The 21,374-nt window shown below is 43.8% G+C and overlaps 1 protein-coding gene across 5 annotated transcripts in view; it reads right to left on the bottom strand.

Annotated features, from left to right (window-relative positions):
- LOC139277362 (focal adhesion kinase 1) overlaps nt 1–21,374 on the bottom strand; it is a 759,656-nt gene that overhangs the window by 498,314 nt on the left and 239,968 nt on the right. The window contains exon 1 of one of the 5 annotated variants that reach the window (XM_070895792.1): nt 11,575–11,595. The exons of the other annotated variants lie outside the window; for them this stretch is intronic. The gene's annotated coding sequence lies outside the window, so the exon portion shown is untranslated. Of the gene's footprint in view, nt 1–11,574; nt 11,596–21,374 lie in introns of those variants that run through there. 5 annotated transcript variants of the gene reach the window in all.

Genomic DNA, 21,374 nt, shown 5'->3' with positions numbered 1-21,374 from the left:
AAAGTTTTAAACCAATCACTGATCAATTTAAGCATTCCTAAAAGACCAGCTTCATGAGCCCAGTGAAGAAAATTCTGTTTTTCTCTCCACAAATGCTGCCTGACCCGCTGAGATTTCCAGAATTTTCTGTTTTTATTTCAGGTTCCAGCATCCACAGTATTTTGCTTTTCTATTAGAAAATTCATGCTTTGTTCTCTGGCACAATAAATAAAGATGCTACATAACTGGTGAATAATGAGGATATGCAGTTTAGTCCAGCAGGTAGGAACAAAAAGCAGCCATATAATAGAGATAAAGTCATTGGTTTTATAGTTTATGTTGTAGATTAAGAGAAATGGTCCCATGCAGACTTTTCTGAATTAGCTGACTCCAGTTGGGAAGAAGATAGAGCCATTACAATTTATCTTATGCACGTGTGCACTTCCAGTCTCACTTGAGGTGTCCATCATACTTAAAGAGTCACACACTAGTCAGTGAAATCTTTTTTTAATTATAAAAGGAACAGTCATTTACAGGGTACAGGAAAAAACTCGAGAAAATACAGAGCTACAGTGTCTGCAGGCCCTTAGTTGATCTTCCAACACAAAGCTAAGGTTCAGAACTCCAGGCTGAATAACAATTAACCTTTGAGAAGGAAAGACTGGCCGAGTTCACGAAATGAGACTTTCTAGCCTTAAAAGGGACAAACACCTACACACTTCAGTATCAGAGTCATACATTGGCCCATCTCAAGAAAGGTGACAAGTCCATCTGTGGTAACTACAGAGGAATCTTCCTGCTGTCAACCACCGGGAAAGTAATACAAACATAGAAAATAGGTGCAGGAGTAGGTCATTCGGCCCTTTGAGCCTGCACCACCATTCAATAAGATCATGGCTGATCATTCACCTCAGTACCCCTTTCCTGCTTTCTCTCCATATCCCTTGATCCCCTTAGCCATAAGGGCCATATCTAACTCCCTCTTGAATATATCCAATGAACTAGCATCAACAACTCTCTACAGTAGGGAATTCCACAGGTTAACAACTCTCAGTGAAGAAGTTTCTCCTCATCTCAGTCCTAAATGGCTTACCCCCTATCCTTCGACTGTGTGTGTCCTCTGGTTCTGGACTTCCCCAACATCGGGAACATTCTTCCTGCATCTAACCTGTCCAGTCCCTTCAGAATTTTATAAGTTTCTATGAGATCCCCTCTCAACCTTCTAAACTCTGGTGAATACAGGCCCAGTCGATCCAGTCTCTCCTCATATGTCAGTCCTGCCATACCGGAAATCAGTCTGGTGAACCTTCGTTGCACTCCCTCAATAACAAGAACGTCCTTCCTCAGATTAGGAGACCAAAACTGAACACAATATTTCACGTGAGGCCTCACCAAGACCCTGTACAACTGCAGTAAGACCTCCCTGCACCTATAGTCAAATCCCCTAGCTATGAAGGCCAACATACCATTTGCTGCCTTCACTGCCTGCTGTACCTGAATGCCAACTTTCAATGACTGACGTACCATGACACCCAGGTCTCGTTGCACCTCCCCTTTTCCTAATCTGCCGCCATTCAGATAATATTCTGCCTTCGTGTTTTTGCCACCAAAGTGGATAATCTCACATTTATCCACATTATACTGCATCTGCCATGCATTTTCCCACTCACCTAACCTGTCCAAGTTACCCTGCAGCCTCTTAGCGTCCTCCTCACAGCTCACATCGCCACCCAGCTTAATGTCATCTGCAAACTTGGAGATATTAGACTCAATTCCTTCATCTAAATCATTAATGTATATTGTAAATAGCTGGGGTCCCAGCACTGACCCCTGCGTCACCCCACTAGTGACTGCCTGCCATTCTGAAAAGGACCCGTTTATCCCGACTCTCTGCTTCCTGTCTGCCAACCAGTTCTCTATCCACGTCAGTACATTACCCCCAATGCCATGTGCTTTAATTTTGCACACCAATCTCTTGTGTGGGACCTTGTCAAAAGCCTTTTGAAAGTCCAAATACACCACATTCACTGGTTCCCCCTTGTCCACTCTACTAGTTACATCCTCAAAAAAATTCCAGAAGATTTGTCAAGCATGATTTCCCTTTCATAAATCCATGCCGACTTGGACCGATCCGGTCACTGCTTTCCAAAAGCGCTGCTATTTCATCTTTAATAATTGATTCCAACATTTTCCCCACTACTGATGTCAGGCTAACCGGTCTATAATTATCGGTTTTCTCTCTCCCTCCTTTTTGGAAAAAGTGGTGTGACATTTGCTACCCGCCAGTCCATAGGAACTAATCCAGAGTCATTAGACAGTTGGAAAGTGATCACCAATGCATCCACTATTTCTAGGACCACTTCCTTAAGTACCTTGGGATGCAGACTATCAGGCCCGGAGATTTATCGGCCTTCAATCCCATCAACTTCCCCAACACAATTTCCTGCCTAATAAGGAATCCTCTTGAATCGCTTTCTTCCTGTGGCTGAAGAACTCCTCCCAGAGTCATAATACGGATTCTGACCACTAAGGGGCACAAGAGACATGATTTTCACCACACGGCAGATAAATGCAGGGAACAGCACCAACCCTTGCACATGGCTGCCTTCGACCTCACAAAAGTCTTCAACACCGTCAACTGTGAGGGATTATGGAATGTCCTCCTCAGATTCGGCTGCCCTCAAAAGTTTATCGCCATTCTCCGCCTGCTCTACGATGACATGCAAGCCATGATCCTGACCAACGGATCCACCACAGACCCATTCCACATTCGGATCGGGGTCAAGCAAGGCTGTGTCATCGCACCAACATTCTTCTCGATCTTCCTTTCTGCAATGCTCCATCTCACCCTCGGCAACCTCCCTGCTGGAGTGGAGCTAAATTACAAGACAAACGGGAATCCGTTCAACCTCCGCCACCTCCAGGCCAGATCCAAGGTCGTCCCAACCTCCGTCATTGAACTACAATACGCAGACAATGCCTGTGTCTTACAATAAACATTCATAAGACAACAGTCCTCTACCAACCTGCCCCGGAACACAGCACTACCCCGCCCCGGTTATCAAAATGCATGACGAGTCCTTGGACAACGTGGACCATTTTCCATACTTCGTATACCTACTGTCATCTAGGTCTGCCCTTATTGACGAGGTCCAACACCGCCTTCAGTGTGTCAGTGCAGTCTTCGGTCGCCTGAGGGAGAGAGTGTTTGAAGACCAGGACTCCAATCCCGGCACTAAGCTCATGGTCTACAGAGCAATGGTGATACCCGCCCTCCTATATGGCTCAGAGACATGGATTATGTACAGTAGGCACCTCAAAACCATGGAGAAGCACCAACGCTGCCTCCGCAAGATGCTGCAAATCCATTGGCAGGATAGACGCACCAATGCTGCCTCCGCAAGATCCCGCAAATCCATTGGCAAGATAGGCGAACCAACGTCAGTGTCCTTGCTCAATATTCCCAGCATCGAGACTTCCAAAAGAAGCATGCTACTCAGAGCTCCGACACGGCAAGGGAGCCCCAGGTGGGCAGAGGAAATGCTTCAAGGACACCCTCAAAGCCTCTTTTAAAAAATCTAACATCCCCACCGACACCTGGGAATCCCTGGACCAAGACTGCCCAATGTGAAGGAAAAGCATTCGGGAAGGCGCTGAACACCGAGTCTCTTCGCCGAGAGCAAACTAAAGCTAAACTTTGACAGCGGAAGGAACGCGTGGCAATCCAGGCACCCCACCCACCTGTTCCTTCAACCACCATTTGCCCCACGTGTGACAGAGACTGTAGGTCACCTGAGAACTCATTTCTAGTATGGAAGCAAGTCATCCTCATCCTCGACTCCAAGGGACTGCCTATGATGATGATGATGATTACATTGGCCCGGAATCTGCTGCAATGCTGATATTAGCAATGTACACGAACCCTATCCTCCAGTGGCGAATTCATGCCACTATTTGCTGGAATAATAATTAGAATATGCTATAGCGAACATAGCGGCAACACAGAAACAACACAGCAAATAGATATCGTTGAAGCAACGGGAAAGGGTAAAAGCATTGGGCTAGAATTTGTTGTAATAGGGCATCTAATGGCGTCAGCTGTTATTTAGACTTGCCTTGCACATTTAGGCTTACACGTGTTGATGGCAAGTTGCTTGAAGCGCGAGCTGAGAGCGAGGGAAACAGGGCATCAGTGATCTAATAGACATGGCAAGCAACTGTGTCCGTCCTTAACCAATCAGATTTGAGGGACTGTGAAATAAATAGAGGAAGGACTGAGAAGGAAACGTAAATTAGAGTGGGTGAATTCAATGTCGAAGCAGGTAAATCAGAAGAGAAACGAGGATAAATTGAATTGAGAGAGAAAAAGAGAGACAAAGAAAAAGTTAAAAAATAATTTTACATTTTTAAAATCTCCAACAATTAAAATCTGAAGGAATGAGACTCCACACTTGTAATATTTAAAATTCAGTGCAAAGAGACTGACTGGCAGTAATTAACATCACGCCATTAAAAAGGTACTCAGACTTGAAATGACTTGACGTAACTTTGTGTCAAGTTTAGTTCATATCTACTGTGAAAATATAGCAACTTCATGCCATTCAATGTATTTCAATGGTGAAGCAGGCTGTTTTCGTAAAGCTAACGGTGGAGCAGCACAACTCAGACACCAACTTTTGGGGATACTGGCATTTAACTGCGCATCTGCTCATACAAACATAGAAACATAGAAAATAGGTGCAGGAGTAGTTCATTCGGCCCTTCGAGCCTGCACCATCATTCAATATGATCATGGCTGATCATTCCCTCAGTACCCCTTTCCTGCTTTCTCTCCATATCCCTTGATCCCTTTAACCGTAAGGGCTATATCTAACTCCCTTTTGAATATATCTAACGAACTGGCCTCACCAACTTTCTGTGATAGAGAATTCCACAGGTTCACAATTCTGAGTGAAGAAGTTTCTCATCTCAGTCCTAAATGGCTTACCCTTTATCCTTAGACTGTGACCCCTGGTTCTGGACTTCCCCAACATCGGGAACATTCTTCCTGCATCTAACCTGTCCAATCCAGTCAGAATTTTATATGCTTCTATGAGATCCCCTCTCATTCTTCTAAATTCCAGTGAATATAAGCCTAGTCGATCCAGTCTTTCTTCATATGTCAGTCCTGCCATCCCGGGAATCAGTCTGGTGAACCTTTGCTGCACTCCCTCAATAGCAAGAATGTCCTACCTTAAAACTGCACACAATACCAAGGCCCTATACAACTTCAGTAAGACCTCCCTGCTCCGATACTCAAATCCCCTTGCTATGAAGGCCAGCATGCCATTTGCTTTCTTTACTGCCTGCTGTACCTGCATGCCTACCTTCAATAACTGATGTACCATGACACCCAGATCTTGTTGTGTCATTTGCAAACTTGGAGATATTACATTCAATTCCTTCGTCTAAATCATTAATGTATATTGTAAATAGCTGGGGTCCCAGCACTGAACCTTGCGGTACCCCACTAGTCACTGCTGCCATTCTGAAAAGGTCTCGTTTATTCCTACTCTTGGCTTCCTGTCTGCCAACCAGTTCTCTATCTACGTCAATACATTACCCCCAATACCATGTGCTTTAATTTTGCACAATAATCTTCTGTGTGGGACCTTGTCAAAAGTGTTTTGAAAGTCCAAATACACCACATCCACTGGTTCTCCCTTGTCCACTCTACTAGTTACATCCTCAAAAAATTCTAGAAGATTTGTCAAGCATGATTTCCCCTTCATAAATCCATGCTGACTTGGACCGATCCTGTCACTGCTTTCCAAATGCGCTGCTATTACATCTTTAATCATTGATTCCAGCTCGTCGACTTAAGTTGCAGTACCAATTGTGCATAAATAACAGCAAGCGCCATTAGCCTCACCGTTATTTTGAGAGCAAAATCTGACCCATTAACTATTCTCTCCTAAAACAGTTTACCTCAAAAAGTAGTTATTAAAGGAAACTCTAATAAATATCTAGCATTAACTTTATTCTACTTAGAAATTAATAAAACAAATTACCTGATAAAACATGCATTTGCTTTACTATTTAAATTCAATGGTCTATAATCTGCTACAAACTAATCTTGCATTGTATACTCATCAGTATATATAGGTGTCAAACAAGTGAAATGTAACAATATAAATCAATGCACTGAATATTGTATAATGAATAAATAACAATGTGATAATAGCAGGATTCATCAGTATGGACACGATTGACAATCAAACTGGCCAATGAAATTTTTTGGGTAGTCTCTGGCAACGCTCCAATGGGAACATTCATTAAATGCTTTGTCCATTCAGAGTGCTGTGTGGGTGAGACCTCCGCTTGAAATTGACCTGGGTTGTGAGCTGTGTTGATCAATGGCAGACACTGAATGGAGCGGAGCTACTGCAGTGACACACGGACAAGCAGAGACTTGCTGCTCTTTGCCAACAGATTCACCCGATCAGCCACTTCGTTACTGTTGCAGACAGATTTCCAAAGTGGAATATGTTGTCAAGGACGAGCCATCAGAAACTGTATATAGCAGCCAGCACACGTCGAATTTTGTCAAACCCGTTGCTCTGGAACATAACTTAGTTATTTTTAAAGCAAGTTCTTCAATATAATTCAATGAATCACAAAATATTGACTCATCATTTGAAGCTGTTATTTAAAATATAAGTTTATTGACATCAATACTCTGCATTTCAAAACCAAAATATTCTTTATTTTTCCTATTCCTATACCACCATACACACCAGTATAAGTAACATGGCAGACAGTAATTAAGGAAATACTTTGTAATGCCAGCGACAATGGTAACAGTTGAGTATGTGTTGAAAACCATGGTCGACGGAGGTTAAAATTGTTAATCGCATGATTAATCGCGATTAATATTTTAAATCACTTGGCAGCTCGTGTTTGTGTGTGTTATGTAAAACAAAGTGGGCCTGCACTTACTGAAAACTTGTCAGAGCCATGGTGCATCTGCAGCATATGCCATTATTATGTTGCAGAAATTCCAAGAAATTGTGCTCGAGTAACTTGTGCCATTGTATCTGCCACGCCCTCCAGAGGGCTGTATTATTGTAAGTGGCTGTGACGATTACAGCAGCATTACTTCAGCAAACTTGATCTCACCACTGATTTTAAGGGAAGGCGGAGCTATGATAATTAGTTGTTCCATTTTTTTGGCTAGTGTCTCCATGGAACAGTGCAAACTTGAGCAAATTAAGGCGTGGCAGATACAATGGCACAAGTTACTCGAGCACAATTTCTTGGAATCTCTGCAACATAATAATGGCATATGCTGTGGATGCACCATGGCTCTGACAAGTTTTGAGTAAGTGCAGACCCACCATGTTTTACATAACACACACAAACACGAGCTGCCAAGTGATTTAAAATATTAATCGCGATTAATCATGCGATTAACAATTTTAATCTCAGTCGATCATGGTTTTCAACACATACTCAACTGTTACCATTGTCGCTGGCATTACAAAGTATTTACTTTTATAATTACTGTCTGCCATGTTACTTATACTGGTGTGTGTGTTGGCCTGTGAGCCAATAGGTCAGCCTCATCTTGACTGTTAGTAGGGGGTGGTTGTCTGCCAGGATAAAAGTTGATTCCAAATCAGATAATTTAGTACAAGGAGCATTGCACATGTTACACATGTTAAAAGGAACTGCATAATACAGGCACTTAAAAACATCTTACCTAAAAACTAAAGGAAAAGTAATGGTCAGTAATTAAAAGCCTGTGTCATGGTCATGGCCCGTAATTTTCTGTCAGCGGCGAAGCGAAGGCGCTCACCACTGCCCTAGAAGAAAGCTGCCCATAGAGCTCTCGCGATCTCTGTGGTAATAAGTTGAGGTTTCTCTACATATAATGAATTCATTGTAACGCTGTAAATAGGGGATTCCTTGTGTGATGCAGCAGTGATAGCATCAAGCTGTCGAAGCAGCCAATCACATTGAAGAATTCTCACAAACAGCAAACTAGGAAATAAAAAGCATCTTTTATCCTTACTTTTTAAAAATATTAGAGAGCAAAATCAAGTTTGGGACTTCCACATGGTGATTAGGTAGAAGCTGAAATATCATGAGCAAACTTTTAAAACTTTTTATATTGTAATTTTTATCATAATTGAGAAATTGTACATTCCACAAATATAAAATTTAATTTTTTCAGGGCCAGATCAGTTGTTTAGCAGTCAATTCGCCCTTAAAACCCCAGTTACACCTATTCCAACAAGATTGAACATTTAATGGGGTATTCAGCGATATTAGTGCAGAAGAGCTCACATTTTCATCAGTTCCACTGATTTCCGGCTATTTGGGGGGGGCGGGGGGGGAAGAGAGAGGGAGAAGAGGTGTCCACTGCGCAGTCTGTGTGGGAGCAGTGAATGACTGACCACAATTTCGAGATTTCCTTGTTTAAATGCACATGCACTAAATCCTGAAGTTGCCGTAGGTTTCAGAGGGGTAATGACGCTGACAGTTCGCCGTCATTGCCCACGCAAAATTGGGGCCAACACATGCCTGAGTAGAATGTTCAGTGTAACTGAGTAGATGGCATCATGCTCAACCATAAACTCTGTTTCCAAATGGCTCAGGCCTTCCCATTCCTGCCCTCGCACTACTGTCTCCTCTCAGGTTTTCCCTCCCGGTAACCCGCTCGCTCCCTCCATTCTATTTAGAAATATCCTCTGAAACATCAAAGAATACGAGAATGCTTCTGGTGGGGGAATCCAGAACAAGAGGGCACAAACTTAAAATTAGAGATAGACCATTTAGGAATGAAATCAAGAAGCATTTTTTCACAGAAAAGGGTAGTGGAAATCTGGAACTCTCCGGCAAAAGGCTGTGCATGCTGGGTCAATTGAAATTTTCAAGTTGGAAATCGATAGAATATTGTTTGGTAAGGGTATCAAGGGATATGAAACAAAGGCAGGTAAATGAACTTGAGGTACAGATCAGCCATGAACTAATTGAATATGGATCAGACTTGAATGGCTGAACAGCTGACTCCTATGTTTCTATACAACAGGAACAGAAATGATGCATTACGCCAGAATGGCATAATATAATTATGGAAGTTTTTTTGCATCACGGGTGGTAGCATTGATACGACAGAGTCTATGATGCAAGAGTAGCATATTCGAGAGACACAAATACATGAACATCCAAGGAAAGAGGGATCAGAAGCAATAGAAGGAACTCAAATTCCCGACCAACAAATATGATACTGAAAACTGCACAAGAGTAAAATATACAATGTAGTATTTGCCAGAAGGCACCGAGTGGAATAATGCCCAGATTTTTTTTTTTAAAAAACTGTGTAGATCCCAGAAATATTCCAATAGAGGCAGCCAACCAACATGCTGAAAATCAAGAGTCCCAACACTTGAGGCATGGCAGATAGGCCACATGCTATGATTTCTTTCCTCAATACACCTGCATCATTTGGAGTTCACGTATTTGAGAGAGAAAAATAGACCTGATAACTCAGGGTTTGTTCAGCAATTTTTTCCCCATGGACCAAAAAGCTGATCCAAGATGCTTTGTCTGCAATTATGCTGCAGAGTTAATATAAATAGCCCCAAGCAGATCTCGTTTCTGTGAACTTAAGGAGCAAATTTCAACAACAGCAATTGTAAATTGAATGGTCTGAATACAAAACCATTTTATACATAATTACTAGCTTTAAAGTGTACTATAGCTTTCCTCTGTGGGGAATTTTTCTTTCTGCTCGAGTCACAATGCAAGTGAAAAGACTTCAAGCAGTGGGGTTGGTCAAGCACACCTCCATCGACAGCCTCTGCCTATTATAGTAGATTAGTGTTAAGTGGCTTATTGGTCTGGTGCATATTACCATACAACTAAATACCTATATTTCATACTCTGATGACGTATTAGTTGACCCTACCTTGACATTAACGTCTTGTTTTCTCTCTCTGCCCCTCCCCCATACGTCCAACCAGTTCTGCAATGCATGAGGGCACTCCATGCTGTGGAATCAACCCCATTACATTATTGATGAATTCCACAACATTACTAGCAATAGGGAAAAGATTGCATCATTAAAATTTTCTAGCTGTGGATCTTCCACAAGTTGAGCTTTCAGCAAGGTCAGTCAGAAAAATAGAAGCCAGCAGTTCGTGGCATGACTGCCTCCAGAGGAATCTTGAAAATCAATTCCTAAATTGGCTACTGCCTTCACTGCCAGCAGTGGTCCCATCGCATTTCTACTCCAGCACTGCTGCCAAAATCAGAGCTGTAAATAGGTAGCAGAACTGAGGCATCAGCTTTCAACTAAATAATATATACTTGTCATTGTATTTTCTGCTAATCAACCACAAATCATCAATCAATTTACAATAATATCACAATCATTAATCCTTCATTGAGGAGATCCATTCTGCAGCAACAATGTGGAGCATAGTGGCTCTTATAATTTTTAAAGCCATTGCAAGGAAGTAGGAGAAAAACAGATGGTAAAACAGAATAAAACTCACATTTCCACAAGTTATTATTTTATAAAAACAAAAATCACATAAGGGAGCAATTTCAAGCAATAATCTTATTTGGAACTCTATGACCATTACTACATTTATTTATAAGCTTCGCTATCATGCTTTATGTCATCTGAGCCCCTTGATGAGATTACTGTATAATCAGATTATTCTCCATATAAATGTGAATCTGTTGCTGTTATGTATTGACTGCTTCCCAATTATTTAGAAGTCAGAACTACTTGGAAGTCATTACATACATACTTTTTAAAAAAATTCATAAAGGTTGCAATCTTTGGAATTAGTGGCAAGCTTTCACTAAGGATTGGAACTCAAATATGCAAATGAACATTTCACACAAACCACTTGGTGTAAGCTATCTGGTCATGCCCTTTCAAAGAGGAAGAAAAACTGGATGGAAAAAAAAAAGAAGCATATATGGCAACTATTTTATAAATTCTGGGAAAGAGTATTCTTAATCATTGTAGAAGTTTCCAAGAATATTGCACTCATGGGTGTTGTCACCGTTATGTAGGAAAACGCAGTAGCCAATTCACGCACAGCAAGACCTCGCAAACAGCAACGAGATAAACGACCAGTTAATCTGTTATAGTGATGTTGATTGAGGGATAAATATTGGCTCGGATACAGGAAGAACTCCCCTGATCATCTTTGAATAGTGCAATGAAATCTTTTATAATCCATCTGAACTGGCAGATGCGACCTCGATTTAACATCTCATCTAAAAGACAGCACCTGTGACAATGCAGCACTCGCTCAGTGCTGCACTGAAATGTTGACCTTGATTCTGACTCGGAGGCAAGAGCTAAAGTGGCACTACATATCAATGAATAAAAACAGAAGCATAGATAGGATTTATTTACCAGGGTCATTTGCCAAAAAGCTGCTGTTTGGACACCCCTGTCCTAAAGTAACTTAGGTAATTCGTGTAATGCCGTGGTATGATGGTGTGCAACTAACTTAAATTAAAAGCAATTCATCCCTCCTCCACTCTAAGAACTTAAATTTGGCCCACCCCTTTTTTTGACGCACTCACCAAAGATGCGCCGACTTTGTGGGCTGAAAACGGCACCTAAAAAGTCTCCCCCAATTCTGGCCGCTGTATTGCCTCTCCCGGGGCTTGGCGCGGCGTGGCCAATCGATTTTGGGGCGGGGGGGGGCGGGAGTTAGGGCCCTGCTCCAGAAACAGTGCCGGCAGCTCTGCACATGATTGGAGTTTGCGCGCATGCGCAGTAGCTCCTGCCCCCAGCCTGTGTACGCGTGCTACAGAGGGAGGGAGGGGAGGGGGAGGGGGAGGGGGAGGGGGAGGGAGGGAGGGGGAGGGGGAGGGAGGGAGGGGGAGAGGGGGGGAGGGGGAGGGAGAGGGGGGGAGAGGGGGGAGGGAGAGGGGGGGAGAGGGGGGGGGAGGGGGAGAGGGAGGGAGGGAGAGAGAGGGGGAGAGAGAGGGGGAGGGGGAGAGGGAGGGGGAGGGGGAGGGAGAGGGAGGGGGAGGGAGGGAGAGGGGGGGGGAGGGGAGAGAGGGGGAGAGGTGGAGGGGGGTGGGGAGGGTGGGGGAGGGGGAGAGGGAGGGGGAGGGGGGGGGAGGGGAGAGAGGGAGGGGGGTGGGGAGAGGTGGAGGGGGGTGGGGAGGGTGCGGGGTGGGAGTGAGGGGGGGTGGGAGTGAGGGGTGGAGGGAGTGGGGTGGAGGAGTGGAGGGAGTGGGGTGGAGGAGTGGAGGGAGTGGGGTGGTGGGGTGGTGGGGGAGTGGGGTGGTGGGGGAGTGGGGGGTGTGGTGGAGGAGTGGGGTGGTGGGGTGGAGGAGTGGGGTGGTGGGGTGAGGGGGGGGGTGGTCGGGTGAGGGGGGGGGGGGGGAGGGGGTGGTGAGGGGGAGGGGGTGGTGAAGGGGAGGGGGTGGTGGGGGGGAGGGGGTGGTGAGGGTGGGGGGGGAGGGGGTGGTGGGGGGGGAGGGGGTGGTGGGGGGGGAGGGGGTGGTGAGGGAGGAGGGTGGGTGGGGAGGGAGGAGGGTGGGTGGGGGGGTGGGGTGGGTGGGGGGGTGGGGAGGATGGGTGGGGGGGTGGGGGGGATGGGTGGGGGGGATGGGTGGGGGGAGAGTGGGTGGGTGGGGGGGTGGGAGGGGGGAAGAGTGGGTGGGGGGGTGGGGGGAGGGTGGGGGGGTGGGAGGGAGGAGGGTGGGTGGGAGGGTGGGAGGGTGGGGAGAGCAATGGAGAGAGTTTTGATCCCGGCTGGCAAGGGGGGACTGTGTGGCCAGTAATTTTAATGAGATTATTCAAGACTTTCCTTAACCATGTTGTTGAAAATACTATCCTACATAAGAATTACGAGCAGGAGGTATTTCTATTTTTTATTTGGATATTTTGAAAAAATTATGTAAATATGTTTTGTCTCTACTTCTTTTATTTTTGTAATTTAAGCTTCCATGAATGCTTCTGTTGTATAGTAAATTAACTTTGCGAAGTTTGTCATATGATGTCCTGTATAGCTGGTTGATCCTATTCACATTCTTTAATCATATCATTAAGTTCTGCTGGCCTCCGACCTATCTACCTGCGCTGAATTCTTAACTCTCCGCAAGGATTTTCTGTGAGGCCACAAGTGGCCACATGCGCTGGCCTAAGTTAGTTTCGAGTAACTATTAGCTGTCTGAAGTGACCTAAATGGCCAAAATGAGCATAGGTGGCTGGTAACGCCCTCTTTTGAAAAAAACTAAACTAAAAAAAATCCTAACTAACTTACTTACATTGGCGCAGATGCGCAAAATGAGGATTTTTTTTAAAGATACTCCAGAAAAATCAAGTGGCTCAAAAAAAAACAACTTCTCCTGGGCAATTTTGAGCCCTAAGACAGCAACTTTTGTAGGACTACATTTCCACAGCCACTAGCAGTTTTACAGTGCATAATTTGTGGCCAATCATGTTGGATACTGGATCGCAGACATTGCCAGACTATTGAAACTTGGAGTTGGGAAATATCCAGAAAAGACCTGACCCTAGCTTATATCTTTGACATCTACCTGAATGGACAGGTGGGGCTTCCATTTAACGTCTATAAGACAGCACCTCTGGCAATGCCGCACTCCTTCAGTACTGTACTAAAATGTTGCTTTGATTCAGACGGTGGCACTACAAATCAATAAACTCGGCTTGTATTCCTTGAGCTTAGAAGGTTGAGGAGTGATCTAAACGGAGATGTTTAAAATGATAAAATGATCCAGTAAGAAAGATATAGAACAACAGTCATTGAATATATTCAAGCCGGAGATAGACAGGGGAGCCGAGGGTTATGGGGAACAGGCAGGAAAGTGGGGTTGAGGCCAAGATCAGATCAGCCATGATCTTACTGACTGGCGGCGCAGGTTCGAGGGGCCAAATGGCCTACTCCTGCTCCTATTTCTTACGTTCTTAAAATATTTCATATTTTTGGTGGAATCTGGAACAAGAGTTCTTAAAATTAGAGTTAGGCCTTTCAAAGGTTAAATCAGGAAGTGCTTTTTCCCCATACAAAGATTAATGAAAATATGGAACTCTTTCCTCCAATATGGAAGTATCAATTGAAATTTTCGCGACGGAAATCGATAGTTGTTATTTGTTGGGTACGGGTATCAAGGGATATGGAACAAAGACTTGTAAATTAAGTTGAGGTACATATCAGCCATGATCAATTCTATCGCAGAACAGGCTCGGGGGCCTAATCCTGTCCGTGTGTCTATATCTATACAAATGAACTTTTCAACTGAGGTCAGTGGATAGTAATCAGGAACAGGCGCCCAAGCTGATTTTTCCATTCCTGACGCAGGGAACTAAAGCCAGTTGCAGTGCACAGTGCTCAATCCCCCATCCCCCAAATATCAGCCAGCATAAACTAAGGTCTGATCCTGGGTTTTCATAGCATATGGGGTTTAGTGCCATACCGAAGAATGCATTTATCCACTGAACCAGCAGCAGAGCACAAAGCAATTTTACATTGTGAGATTATGTAGCGAAAATCTCAAAGATGAATGCAAGGTTCTGGGAAAATCACTGGCCAAGTTAAACAGAATTCTTTAATTTCACTAATTAAACCAAGAAGGTATCAGCGAGATGACATTCTTCTATCTTGGATCATTTCCTGGTTTTGTGAAAGGCCCATTTGTTCTCAATTGTGGGTTACAATAACAAAATATTGTCTAGCTCAGCGACGTGGACCATATATAGTAGACATCTCAAATCGCTGGAGAAATACCACCAACAGTGTCTCCGCAAGATCCTGCAAATTCTCTGGGAGGACAGAAGCATCAACATTAGCATCCTCGATCAGGCCAACATCCCCAGCATCGAAGCACTGACCACACTCGACCAGCTCCGTTGGGCGGGCCACATTGGGAGTCTTGTGTCAGGCATGCGAACAAAGCAAGTGCTCTACTCAGAACTCCTACATGGCAAGCGAGCCTCAGGTGGGCAGAGGAAACGTTTCAAAGACACCTTCAAAGCTTCCTTGAAAGGTGCTGAGCACCTCGAGTCTCGTCGCCGAGAGCATGCAGAAAGCAAGCGCAGGCAGCGGAAGGAGCGTGCGGCAAACCAGTCTTCCCACCCACCGTTTCCTTCAACGACTGTCTGTCCCACCTGTGACAGAGACTGTAATTCCCATATTGGACTGTTCAGTCACCTAAGATCTCACTTTTAAAGTGGAAGCGAGTCTTCCTTGATTTCGAGGGACTGCCTACGATGATGACAATAACAAAATAAATGATTATGGCTAGAAATGCTCACAGCGAAGGCTAATTAAACTCCTGCTGCAGTGGGGCTAGAATGATTTCAAAAACTTGAGCCCTCTGAGATAATGACAACGAAGCAGCTGACACTGATTATGGAGAATAATGGCTTGCTTGGGTTGTTACTGGTGCCAGAGAGAGGCAGTAATCTTTACTTCCATCAGTAACAATTCAAGCAAGCCATTATTCTCCATAACCAGTGTCAGTTGCTCCGTTAGGAAAGAGTGACCATAATATGGTAGGATTCTTCATTAAGACGGAGAGTGACACAGTTAATTCAGAGACTAGGGTCCTGAACTTAAAGAAAGGTAACTTTGATGCTATGAGACGTGAATTGGCTAGTATAGACTGGCGAATGATACTTCAAGGGTTGACAGTGGATAGACAATGGCAGACATTTAAAAATCACATGGATGAATTACAACAATTGTACATCCCTGTATGGAGTAAAAATAAAATGGGGAAGGTGGCTCAACCGTGGCTAACAAGGGAAATTAGGGATAGTGTTAAATCCAAGGAAGAGGCATATAAATGATCCAGAAAAAGCAGCAAACCTGACTGGCAGAAATTTAGAATTCAGCAGAGGAGGACAAAGGGTTTAATTAGGAGGGGGAAAATAGAGTATGAGAGTAAGCTTGCAGAGAACATAAAAACTGACTGCAAAAGCGTCTATAAATATGTGAAGAGAAAAAGATTAGTGAAGACAAATGTAGGTCCCTTGCAGTCAGAATCAGGTGAATTTATAATGGGGAACAAAGAAATGGCAGACGAATTGAACAAATACTTTGCTTCTGTATTCACTAAGGAAGACACAAATAACCTTCCGGAAATACTAGGAGACCGAGGTTCTAGCGAGAAGGAGAAACTGAAGGAAATCCTTATTAGTCAGGAAATTGTGTAAGGGAAATTGATGGGATTGAGGGCCAATAAGTCTCCAGGGCCTGATAGTCTCCATCCCAGAGTACTTAAAGAAGTGGCCCTAGAAATAGTGGATGTATTGGTGGTCATTTTCTGACATTCTATGGACTCTGGATCAGTTCCTATGGATTGCAGGGTAGCTAATGTAACCCCACTTTTTAAAAAAAGGAGGGAGAGAAAACAGGGAATTATAGACCGGTTAGCCTGACATCGGTGGCGGGGAAAATGTTGGAATCAATTATTAAAGATGCAATAGCAGCGCATTTGGAAAGCAGTGGCAGGATCGGTCCAAGTCAGCATGGATTTATGAAAGGGAAATCATGCTTGACAAATCTTCTAGAATTTTTTGAGGATGTAACGAGTAGAGTGGACAAGGGAGAACCAGTGGATGTGGTGTATTTGGACTTTCAAAAGGCCTTTGACAAGATCCCACACAAGAGATTAGTGTGCAAAATTAAAGCACATGGTATTGGGGGTAATGTATTGACGTGGATAGAGAACTGGTTGGCAGACAGGAAGCAGAGAGTAGGAATAAACGGGACCTTTTCAGAATGGCAGGCAGTGACTAGTGGGGTACCGCAAGATTCAGTGCTGGGACCCCAGCTATTTACAATATACATTCATGATTTAGACGAAGGAATTGAATGTAATGTCTCCAAGTTTGCAGATGACACGAAGCTGGGTGGCAGTGTGAGTTGTGAGGAGGATGCTAAGAGGCTGTAGGGGTATTTGAACAGGTTAGGTGAGTGGACAAATGCAGTATAATGGAGATAAATGTGAGGTTATCCACTTTGGGGGAAAAAACAGGAAGGCGGAATATTATCTGAATGGTGACAGATTAGGAAAAGGGGAGGTGCAACCAGATCTGGGTGTCATGGTACATCAGTGATTGAAAGTTGGCATGCAGGTACAGCAGGCGGTGAAGGCGGCAAATGATATGTTGGCCTTCATAGCGAGAGGATTAGAGCATAGGAGCAAGGAGGTCTTACTCCAGTTGCACGGGGCTTGGTGAGGCCACACCTTGAATATTGTGTTCAGTTTTGGTCTCCTAATCTGAGGAAGGACATTCTTGCTATTGAGGGCTCACCAGACTGATTCCCGGGATGGCAGGACTGACATATGAGGAAAGACTGGATCAACTAGGCTTATATTCACTGAAATTTAGAAGAATGAGAGGGGATCTCATAGAAACATATAAAATTCTGATGGAATTGGACAGGTTAGATGCAGGAAGAATGTTCCCAATGTTGGGGAAGTTCAGAACTAAGGGTCAGTGTAAGGATAAGGGGTAAGCCATTTAGGACCAAGATGAGGAGAAACTTCTTCACTCAGAGAATTGTGAACCTGTGGAATTCTCTACTACAGAAAGTTGTTGAGGCCAATTCATCAGATATATTCAAAAGGGAGTTAGATGTGGCCCTTATGGCTAAAGGGTTCAAGGGGTATGGAGAGAAAGCAAATGGGGTACTGAAGTTGCATGATCAGCCATGATCATTTTGAATGGTGTTTGTTGCAGGCTCGAAGGGCCGAATGGCCTACTTCTCCTGCACCTATTTTCTAGGTTTCTCATGACCTGAAGTGATTTTGCACTGGACATGTGACACCTAATTTATACAGCCTTTCTTGTGCAGATTTTTTTTAAATCTTGAAATTCATATTCATTCTTCCCATGTGATTGAAATATCTGAAAGTGCTCCGCATAATCAAGTACTTTTTTGGAAGTGTATATTGTCTTACTTCAGCAAATGTGGTGGCAGCTATTACGCACTAACAACATTTCACAAAGAGTACAGTATAGTATTAGGCAGTCCCTCCTATTGAGGATGACCCACTTCCACACCAAAAATGGATGAGTTCACAGGTGTTTCAATGAGGGACCTGACATTCTAGGTCCCGAACTACATACTGAAGGGTGGAAGATGCCTGTGCGTGGATTCTTTTAAAGTGGGGTGGCCATTACACACGAGCCACCACATGGGCTTGACAGAGCTAGGTCTTGATCCAGTGGCAAGGGTTAACTAAGATGACTGGAGACCAAGCTCTGCTGCACGGACCGAGTGTGCAAACATTCTCCTACTATACATAGATCGCAGTGTGGGCTGGACCCTGCTGCCCCTGGGCCCTCGCCTCTCCTGGGCCCCGAACCCTCGCCTCGCCTGGGCCCCGATCTCTCACTGCTCCTCCACCCTGATCAAAAATGGAGCAGTCAGAAACAGGACATCAATTAGTCTCCTCTTATCTTGGAGACATCAAATACCAACACTGTTATTTGAAATTTCAAAATAGTAAACTCCAGCCTAGTTGAAGGATTATCAGTAGAAACAAATGCCAACTAACAGAATGAACACATTTCATTAGAATGTGAACAGCAGCAGCAGCAACAGCAAAATCCAAACCCTGCAATCACTTGTGAACTCGCTGGTGTGCCAGCAGGTTGGATGACTGAGTGAATCCCCTCCCACACTCAGAGCAGGTGAACAGATCAATGCCCACTTAATCTGCTTTTTGTTTTAGGTGAGAATGTTGGCCAGAACGTTAATTAACTTCCTGCTCTTCAATTAGTGCCCTGGGATCTTTAAGGTCTACCTGAAAAGGCAAACAGGATGTCTGTTTAGCATCTCACCTGAAGAATGGCATCTCCGACACCTGAGCACTGAAAATCAGTCCAGATCATAACTGTTATTGGGTTGAACCTATAAAATTCCAGCCCAGATGTGAAAATTTGACCAATTGAGTTAAGCCAACACCATTTAAGAAAGAAAGACATACTTGCATTTATATAGCGCCTTTCACAACCACCGGACGTCTCAAAGCACTTTAAACCAATGAAGTACTTATGGAATGTAGTTACTCTTGTAATGTGGGAAACACGGCGGCCAATTTGCGCAAAGCAAGGTCCCACAAACATCAATGTGATAATGACCTAATAATCTGCTTTGTTATGTTGATTGAGGGATAAATATTGGCTAGGACACCGGGGAAAACTCCCCTGCTTTTCTTTTAAATAGTGCCATGGGATCTTTTACGTCCACCCATGAGAGCAGACGGTTTAATGTTTCATCCGAAAGACAGCACCTTCGACAGTACAGCACTCCCTCAGCACTGAACTAGATTGTCAGCCTAGATTTCCGTGCTCAAGTCCCTGGAATGGGACTTGAACCCACAACCTTCTGACTCAGATATCAGAAAATCAGACCAGATCATAACTTCACATTCGGTTATTGGGTTGAATCCATAAAATTCTAGTCCAGAAGTAAAAGTGTGATCAATTGAGTGAAGCTGACACGAAAGTAGTAAGCATTTTGCATCAGACCCAACACGTGCCTCAAAATGGTTCTTTAATTGTGCCAATTAAGTAACACAAAATTTGTACAATACTGACAGAAACAGTAAATACTTTTTCCAAGACTTCATTTTTGGTCACAGCCAAAACCCATGATTCATCAGACGGCATAGTGCAACAGCATTACAGATGTATGCAGTTAGTCTAATACATCAAAAGACTTGAATTGAAACTTGGGAGGGGAATTGTGTTCTTGCTAAATTGCTAGAAGTCTGTCTTCTTGACAAGGTCTTAGGTCCCCTGAGCATGCTACTAAAAGGCTTTGCATAGCAATAATGTAGACATATAAAGCGACTGTAAGCTATGTTGAAACAGAAGTTTAAGTATTTGGAAGCTCGACTCTACTCATTGACAAAGTTTCAAGCTGTCTATCATTAAAACTCTACAAGCGATATGTTTGTTCTCTTCCTGTTTCTTTACATGCAGCACAACAAGTTGTTTGCATATGGGTGCGGGGGGCGGGGGAGGTTGGATAATTCAACCACATTATTTGAATCATACCTTGTGCCTGCCTACACAAATCATTACAGACAATAATCATTCAGAATTTGATGACCCAGTTTATCCCCATTCTTTCAGACAGAACAACCAAAGTAGAGTTCAACCATTCCCCCCTCCCCCCACACAAACAGCAAAGCATCTTTCCATATATATTTGCTCATTTTGGCAAGAGACTGATTAGTAACTCAAAAGAAATACTCAAATATTTGTTGCAGCTGTAATAGGCACCTTCTTTCATCCTCTCCATCAGATAGATATTTATGGTTGTGTCTATATTAAAAAATTGCGAATGGCTGCAACATTCTGAAGGTACTATCAGTGATGCTGTGAGGGTCATGCGATGTGACCCATTAAGTACAGTGGAGCTGAACTAACATTGTTTGACAGTCCGACTGCAGAGTCTGAACTTCCCCTTCCCTGCAGTGCTAAGTAGAAGTTTGCAAGGTTACCTGCATGAAGTTTAATTTAAGCATTGCTGTCCAGTCCTGCCCCAATATCACAGTCTCGATATTTAAAATATGCAATAAATGTGTATATTAAGCATTATTTCAATGTGTCCCAGCCTCAATTCCATCTCAAACTCTTTTTTCCCCCTCAGCCTCTTGTTCACAACCCCACACCTCCCCCGTTTACCAGAATTTCCAGAATGAGCCCCTCTCCCACTGAGTAACACTTCCAGTTGGGAGACCCCTATCTCCTGAGCATATGGTCCACAATTTTGCACAGCCCATCCCAACTTCCCACACCACCCTATTTTGTTCAGAAATTTGGAGATCTCTTCCTTCCGCACTCTTACTCCTATTTTCCCTGCCCCCAATTATCCCAATTATACCCTTTAAAGCCCCTTCAACTGAAAACCTCACTTTGTATTGACTCCGTGTGCAACGCCATGGAAAATCAAATCATTTTTTTTTAAAAAGAGGGTAAATAGTGTGCTCAGAAGGCTCAACAATGCTTTGAGGTGGGTCTCATGCTTCAGGAAACAGTACGACTACCTTTTTTATGGTGGCCACTGTGCAGTATCAATATAGCAAATGTCGACATCAAGCATTCCCAGCTAATTATAGCACAGCCAGCTACAAAGCAAAGTCCCTCCACAATCTGGCTCAAACAACATGCCTTTGGTGTAACCCGAGAGGAGGCCCTCTCCTACACCACCAAGATAGACTGTTCTACTTCTCACACTAACCATCCTTCTGTTCAATAGGAGCAGGACTAGGCCTGCTTCTGGTATTCTAACTGAGACTACAGACTACTGCTGAATTATACTTTTGTGCTGTGCCCATGAGGAACTCGATTTGGATTCGACACTCACTTCAAATGGAGC

Source organism: Pristiophorus japonicus, chromosome 1 (genome assembly GCF_044704955.1).
Source record: "Pristiophorus japonicus isolate sPriJap1 chromosome 1, sPriJap1.hap1, whole genome shotgun sequence".
Lineage (NCBI taxonomy): Eukaryota > Metazoa > Chordata > Chondrichthyes > Pristiophoridae > Pristiophorus > Pristiophorus japonicus.
Note: the sequence above shows the minus strand (reverse complement) of the source record. Positions and strands in the feature narration are given on the sequence as shown.